Source organism: Astatotilapia calliptera, chromosome 2 (assembly GCF_900246225.1).
Source record: "Astatotilapia calliptera chromosome 2, fAstCal1.2, whole genome shotgun sequence".
In the NCBI taxonomy this organism is placed as follows: domain Eukaryota; kingdom Metazoa; phylum Chordata; class Actinopteri; order Cichliformes; family Cichlidae; genus Astatotilapia; species Astatotilapia calliptera.
This window is the reverse complement of record NC_039303.1, coordinates 8877525-8885635: the sequence shown is the minus strand read 5'-3', so window position 1 is coordinate 8885635 and position 8111 is coordinate 8877525.

Below are 8111 nucleotides of genomic sequence, written 5' to 3'. Positions count from 1 at the left end.
TCCCCCCACTGGTACTGCTTGACTCTGATGAGCAGATCGCTTCATTCATCAATTTGCATGTGGCTCAGATTAAACACGGTGACTCAGACGCTTTATTATATGTGAACCATATGATACATGCTTATTGCAAACGCAGTTTACACACGGTGAGCCAAGACATTTAAAGTATGCATTCTGTCACACCACAAACATTACACTGCAATCAACATGAGGAGCTACACGTTTATTCAGGACTACAGCAAACTTTCAACATGCATAAAAAAATCTTAACAACACTAAACCATTAATGATACAGGAAGCATCATTATATTTCATCGGCGGTGCTGGGACAACATTTTTTGTTAGCATGACAGGGGTTCGTTTGACAAACAGCAGACAAGATGTGTGATTTAAGTTTTGACTCCATGTTCAACAGGCTTTACACAAACTACACCACAGTCTCATAGCTTTAATGGCACGACCACCAAGCTCCTGCACTCAGTCCGATGATGCTGAATAGCAAACATTTGTTTGCAAATATCAAACATATAACTAAAACTTTGGGTATATTGCTACACATTTTATGTTTAAAGCTCACAACCAAAAACCTGCTGACTTCATGATGAGTGAACCATTAAAGTACTTACTGGTTTCAGGGCTTGATCCAGTATTTGAGGTAATCAATTTTTAGCCTGGAAATATCACTAATTCTCTATGTGAAATAAAAATTATATATATCTATATATCTATATCTATCTATCTATATATATATATATATATATATATATATATATATATATATATATATATATATGTATGTTCATAACTTACATGATTAAGTTATGATTAACTTACATGATTAAGTTATGTTGGCCCATAGCCTATCAGACCATAAATTTTACATGGTGTACTACAGAGGAGAGATAGTTGGGCATTAACCTATAAATTGTGTTATAAAAATGAAATTCTATATTTCAGAACTGGAGGACATATTCAACTAAATCACACCAGGACCACATCCATCTTGGAGCTCTGCCTTTGCTTAATTGTAAACCCCCAAATTGAAAGGTTTCTTGACTCTTTTGCTTAGTTGTTATGGTAACAAACTGACAGAAAAGGAAGTGACTTATTTGGTAGTTTATGCTATTATAGAATTCTTCCTTTTGCCAAATGAACTTATGCTCTTTAAAAATGAATTTATAACAGGTTACAAGCCTGTCTGACAGCAAATAAACCTCTGAACATCCCCCTCAGTACTACGAAGCAGGACTTTCTTTTGTCCAGGTAACTTTAGGGAACCCTGGGTTTTCTGGTTCACTTCTTTCCAGGGTGGTAACTTATTCTGCGACCATAACCTATTCCAAAGCAGGTTATGTATGTAGGGATGTTAAGAGGTTAAAATCTACACTGAAATGTGTGTATTCAACATATAAGAGTAGAAACAATTTAAGGTTTCACGTAAACATTGCCACTAAAATTTTAGCTACTGACATAATGATATTGATAACATCAGTGTCAATTAGAAACTTACGAAAAGGTTAGCTTTATGGAAATAAATAAATCACAAATACTTTTGCTAACATTCAATTACATTTTTTTTTTTACATATTTGTGAGATATATATTATGTAATCTTTTTGGATGTACTTGTTTGAATTTGAAAGGACCAAGACACACCTGGCAGATAACTAAAGACAGTACCATATATAAGTAAGATCTATATTAATGCTTAAGGGTGTGTGTGGATAATGGATAACACTTTGTACCTTTTCAGGGGATGTAATACGATTAACCTTCGAGGCCGACCAAAACTTTTTAAGCAAATACTTTCTACTGACTCTTTATTTTTCAGTCTGAAGATTAGTTCAGCATCTTAGTCATCAACCAAAACACTGAATTTCATCACCTCTTCCTGTGTGATAATTAGACCACACACCAAAGTTAATCCTGCATATTGAGGTCGATGTACACTGAGGCTGACTTTGCATGAAGTTGAATCACAATCATTGTGTTCTTCATTTACTCTCCAACTGATGCCAGATGGGTCACACATCTATTAAGCACCCAACAGCAGGGGAATGTGAGGATTTAAAGAGGAGTTTGATGGGTCACAAAAGTGTAAATATCTTCGAAGAAGTACCTTGAAAAAAATGAAAAGCAAACCAGAGAAAAGGAAAAGAATCAACTCCTAACAAAGTGGCAGATTTTTTGTGAAAACACATTTACACAAAGTGGAGATACTGGAGTGAATACTGACGATGAATACTCATTGCTCAGGCATTAAAGTCTTTTTGTCATTTTAAATGATGAAAGAATATTTATGAACACTTCAGCCAAGTCGGTCTTTTTTTTTCTATTATCCATGTGATAATTAGGCAGATTTCCATTTGAGGATCTTATATGGTGGCATTCAAGGTCAAAGTTTCCCTTCATCCACTGGATGGCTTATAAATTTTGGACTTTTAACTGTGTACATGCAGCTATTCCTACTAATAAAAACTCCTCCGATGGCCATTAATACTACACCAAAGTAACTAAGTAATAGAAACAATAATATGAGAGAAAGGTTTGAAATTTCTACAGTAGATAGTGAAAAGTTTTTCAATTTCAGGCTGTTTTTTAAAAGGCCATTTGACTTCAGTAACACAGGTTTAGAGACAGGTCAGTCACCCTCCTACCACCAGTTGCTAGGTAAAAATGTGGATTCCCTCAATGGTTGGCCAGTGGGTGCTGACAGTCACAAGGGGAAATTAGTAGCAAAGCGATATACAGTGATTGCTTTGGTCACTAGCAGATTGCAGTGGTCACCTGCTTTTTGTTGTTTCCAAGTGTTGCAGACGAGTCAGAGTGTTAGAGGCAAACTGCAGCAATGTGCAAGTGAACTCTCACGATTTCGTGTAGGGCAGATAGTGTGGAGAGAATGAATTGGACCCAAATGCAGAAAACAGAGAGATGAAGGTGGATGTCTAACAGAAAGTGAGCCTTTATTGTTGGCTGCACAAAACACTACAAAACAAAAGGCGACGGGGAACTAAGATAAACAAACAAACAAAAAAAAAACCTAAATGAGAAAAACTAAACAAGAAACCTGAGACATAGAAATAGATAGAAAAAAACCTGGAAACGCAGAGGCAACACGGAGGAAGACATGCAGATGACAAGGAACACGGGAAAAACGCACTACAGGGAGTGCAGAATTATTAGGCAAATGAGTATTTTGTCCACATCATCCTCTTCATGCATGTTGTCTTACTCCAAGCTGTATAGGCTCGAAAGCCTACTACCAATTAAGCATATTAGGTGATGTGCATCTCTGTAATGAGAAGGGGTGTGGTCTAATGACATCAACACCCTATATCAGGTGTGCATAATTATTAGGCAACGTGCTTTCATTTGGCAAAATGGGTCAAAAGAAGGACTTGACAGGCTCAGAAAAGTCAAAAATAGTGAGATATCTTGCAGAGGGATGCAGCAGTCTCAAAATTGCAAAGCTTCTGAAGCGTGATCATCGAACAATCAAGCGTTTCATTCAAAATAGTCAACAGGGTCGCAAGAAGCGTGTGGAAAAACCAAGGCGCAAAATAACTGCCCATGAACTGAGAAAAGTCAAGCGTGCAGCTGCCAAGATGCCACTTGCCACCAGTTTGGCCATATTTCAGAGCTGCAACATCACTGGAGTGCCCAAAAGCACAAGGTGTGCAATACTCAGAGACATGGCCAAAGTAAGAAAGGCTGAAAGACGACCACCACTGAACAAGACACACAAGCTGAAACGTCAAGACTGGGCCAAGAAATATCTCAAGACTGGTTTTTCTAAGGTTTTATGGACTGATGAAATGAGAGTGAGTCTTGATGGGCCAGATGGATGGGCCCGTGGCTGGATTGGTAAAGGGCAGAGAGCTCCAGTCCGACTCAGACGCCAGCAAGGTGGAGGTGGAGTACTGGTTTGGGCTGGTATCATCAAAGATGAGCTTGTGGGGCCTTTTCGGGTTGAGGATGGAGTCAAGCTCAACTCCCAGTCCTACTGCCAGTTTCTGGAAGACACCTTCTTCAAGCAGTGGTACAGGAAGAAGTCTGCATCCTGCAGGAAAAACATGATTGTCATGCAGGACAATGCTCCATCACACGCGTCCAAGTACTCCACAGCGTGGCTGGCAAGAAAGGGTATAAAAGAAGAAAAACTAATGACATGGCCTCCTTGTTCACCTGATCTGAACCCCATTGAGAACCTGTGGTCCATCATCAAATGTGAGATTTACAAGGAGGGGAAACAGTACACCTCTCTGAACAGTGTCTGGGAGGCTGTGGTTGCTGCTGCACGCAATGTTGATGGTGAACAGATCAAAACACTGACAGAATCCATGGATGGCAGGCTTTTGAGTGTCCTTGCAAAGAAAGGTGGCTATATTGGTCGCTGATTTGTTTTTGTTTTGTTTTTGCCTAATAATTCTGCACTCCCTGTATAAACGCAGAGGGCAATGGTAACAGGAGGGAGACACAGCTGAATCTAACTAGATGAGACGAGACAGGGAGGAAGCAAAACAGAATACACTGACACAGGACACGAGACTGTCAAACTAAATCAGGAAATACACGAACATCAAAACCAGGAGCACTAGACGTAACACAAGGAAAGGGAGGGAGGCACAGTGACAAAACCTAAGGGCTGGAAAATCACTAAAGTACTAAAGAATAACTAAGGAATCTAGAAGTGCAAAAGACATATTCATGAAGAATCACTAAATAACAGAACACTAAATAAACAAAACATAAACACGAGGTCACCAGACCATGACAGTGAACAAACAACCAGTCAGGGAATACAGATTTTTACCTAGCAACTGGTGGATGCTGGGGTCGTTGATTGGTCTTTGGGCTTTTGTAACTGAGATGGACATTTATTCAGTTTGTTTCTTTTTTGATTAAGAAATTTTGAATTATGAATCTTACTACAGGTTGTGATTAATTATGGCAGGTTTTTGGAAAGATCCTTTGCCATTACAGGATCTCCAACACTGGACACATTGTGCCAACTTCACAAATATTAAAATGAAATGAGAGAAATTGGAAGACATCATCTTCATTATTATCAAGAAATGAAGTAATCTTGCTCTCAACCGTCTGGTTTGTGGGAATTTTTAGCCTTGGCGGCGATATGTGGTCTTGGACTGCTCTTGTTTTACTTAAGCTTATTTATGTGTAATCATGCAACAAATTCACACATGTTCTCGTGATTGACAAAGATGCTAATGAGCATGCTCTGGCTCAAAACTGGGAAACTCCAATCTCTCTTCATCATCATGTACCTGAATGTTTTTTGCAAACTTTTTTGGCCTGTGCACCACTCAGCAGTTTTTTTTTTTTTACTGAAATTAATGAGTAGCCATCTTGTAACTGGAATTCAGTTCTCCCTAATACATCTATCCCAATCCATTCAGGATAGTTGCCGGCAGTATACACAGGCCAGCTCTCAAGCTTAATAAACAAACCTATTGGGTCATACATTAATAATCCAATTACATCCCTGCTGTCTGTAGGTCAGAGCCAATTGCAGGCAGCTTGTGAAACTACTGTCTGTGTGGCTCACAGCACAAACCTTCAAGCAGTCATTTATAATAAAAACATGCATAGAAAAAGACTAGTACTCTTCAGCCTGATTTTAAACACTCGATAACTTCTCCTGAAAACCAAAAATTCTTAACACATTCTTACATTTCAACTGTGTCGAGTACCAGTACAGGTGGTCCATGTGCGCCCCTGCCACTTAAACCATGTGCATGTCACTGGAAAGCAATGTGCGCACATCGGAGGGTTTTGTAATACCGAAACCTGAGGGCATAGGTAACTCCGGCGAGGTGATGCTGTTCTCAATTTATCGTACGTCTCGTCAGAAAGGTGTGGCCCCGGATTTGCGGTGGCGCCCTTTACCACGAGGGACATCAGTGGCAGCGGCAGCAGCCTGCCCTCTGACTGCAAAGCGCTAAAAGAGTCTGACCCAAATGGGCTGTGAACGGCCGAGGTGTAGCCAGAGATTAACAACGTGTGGCAGCTGGAAACGGGTCGCCTTTGCACACAGTAAATACTCTTGCACCCTTCCATGCAGAACGAGACTCAGACGTTATACGTGTTATTAATAGAACAATTATAGGTGCGGCAAGAATAGCATGTTTATGTCCGAGCGTCGTCACAGCCAGGGAAAACACATTACAGACATTTAACACCGGGATATACCCATTAAAAAGTGAGGCTTGTTAAAACGCAGAACGGGAGACTTGTATTTCCACGTGTGACTTTTGTCTGTGCACTTGCTTGTACAAACACAGATTATTGGGAACAAGCATGTGGTGTCCATAGCTTATGTGGATTATAAAGAGCACCACATGGGCTTGGAAATGGTTCGGTTATTGCAAATAGAAAAGTGTTTATTAAACATTTATGAGTGCTGGGGTCCATTTGGAGAAATGTCTCCACTCACAAAACACACAAAAGTTGTTTGCGGTTTGGAGCATAAACTAAAATACAAAGAGTTGGTTCAACACGGAGTCACGACTTTGTCGTTTCTCATGGAGATGAGACTCGAGTCCAGCGGCGTTAGAAGTTGTTTACCCCTGTATCCTCTGTGTATATAGCTGTTTGGTTTCTTCAGATTGATTACTATGGATGCTTTGGGACTCCTTTTTGGAGGAAGAGTCAAACTGCTTGGTCGCATGCTAATGCAAAACAGAGCGAGATGATTCGGCTCTCCCGCTGACACTGTTTGGACGAGTATGTAAATGTTTAATAGTGGCGTGAGTAAACGCACATGAAGGTTAGGTGTCGGGATTTGAGAGGGCCTTGTTTGGCAGCTGTTGACAACCAATGCCGAGTACTTGCGAGCAACCTCGCAGCACAAAGCGTCATGTAAACACGAAGCTATCGTTGCCTTAAAGAAACACTGATGTCACATGGAGAGGAATCCTCAAAGACCAAACAAATACCTAAGATGCAAAGCTGGCAGTGTAACAAACAGGCAGTCTTTACTTAGCAGTTTGGCAGCAAAAGAAAAGCAAACAGCACACTTTAGGCATTTATGACCAGTGTGCTTTGTGTTTTCAAATATGGATGCAAAGAAGAGGCATAATAGAAGTTCTCTACAGACACAGACAGCCTTGACTAGATGGCAATAGTCAAGGATGTCTGTGTCTTGATTGTAGATTTAATCTTGAAATTACTTTTTTTTGGCCACCTGGGAGCAGTAGAAATCTGGCATATTTTAAACATAGACTGTAAATAAATGACTGATGTCACCTTGTGCTTTCTGGACTGGGCATCTTTAAATCTTATTGCTAACACTCTGGTTTTTTAAAGCGAGAACTGACCATAGAGCAGAACACAATGAGGAAAAACCAACAAAAATAGAGACACAGCTCACAGAGAGAGCACAGATCATTGTAATGGTCTCTACCTCACAGCAGGCTGTGTTATGTGTGATATATATTAAAGACGACCCAAAAGGCATCAACAAACAAACATGACCAAGAGGTCCAGTTCAGCAACTCCAATTAGCTAAAGTCTATTTAGTAGCTGCCTGTGTCAACATGCCTTGATGAATTCCAGATGGATGACTAATAAAACTTTAAATGTTTTATAAAATAATCATTAAAAAAGTTATACAGACCACATCTGTCTTTGTACCAGAGAATAAACATGTTTTTCATATTTATAGTCAGGTATTTTTAAAATTGAAAAATATGGGCAATGAGGAAACCCCAACTGGCCATTAAAGGAACTACACCCTACTTTTTAGAACCTCCACTTGTTTTTTCAGTCTTCGACAATGCCGCTTGATATTAAAAGTTGACGTCTAAACTTTTAGCTTTAACCTTAAACCAAGTCTATGGTTATGAGCACGTACCAGACTGTAAAGCAGGGCTTTTGGACATCTAATTCATTTCACTTTAAAATCTGAGAGTAGATTTAAATTCAGCTGATATTTCTCTGCTTACTCACCACTGTGACATTGTTCATATGAAAACAACTAGCCACTTACGTTAGGCATATACTGAAATCACATGATCCGTAAAGTCTATTCATATTTTTTATACAGTTTTTTTTATAAAACCACATTTATATTTACCACAGTGGTATATAGAT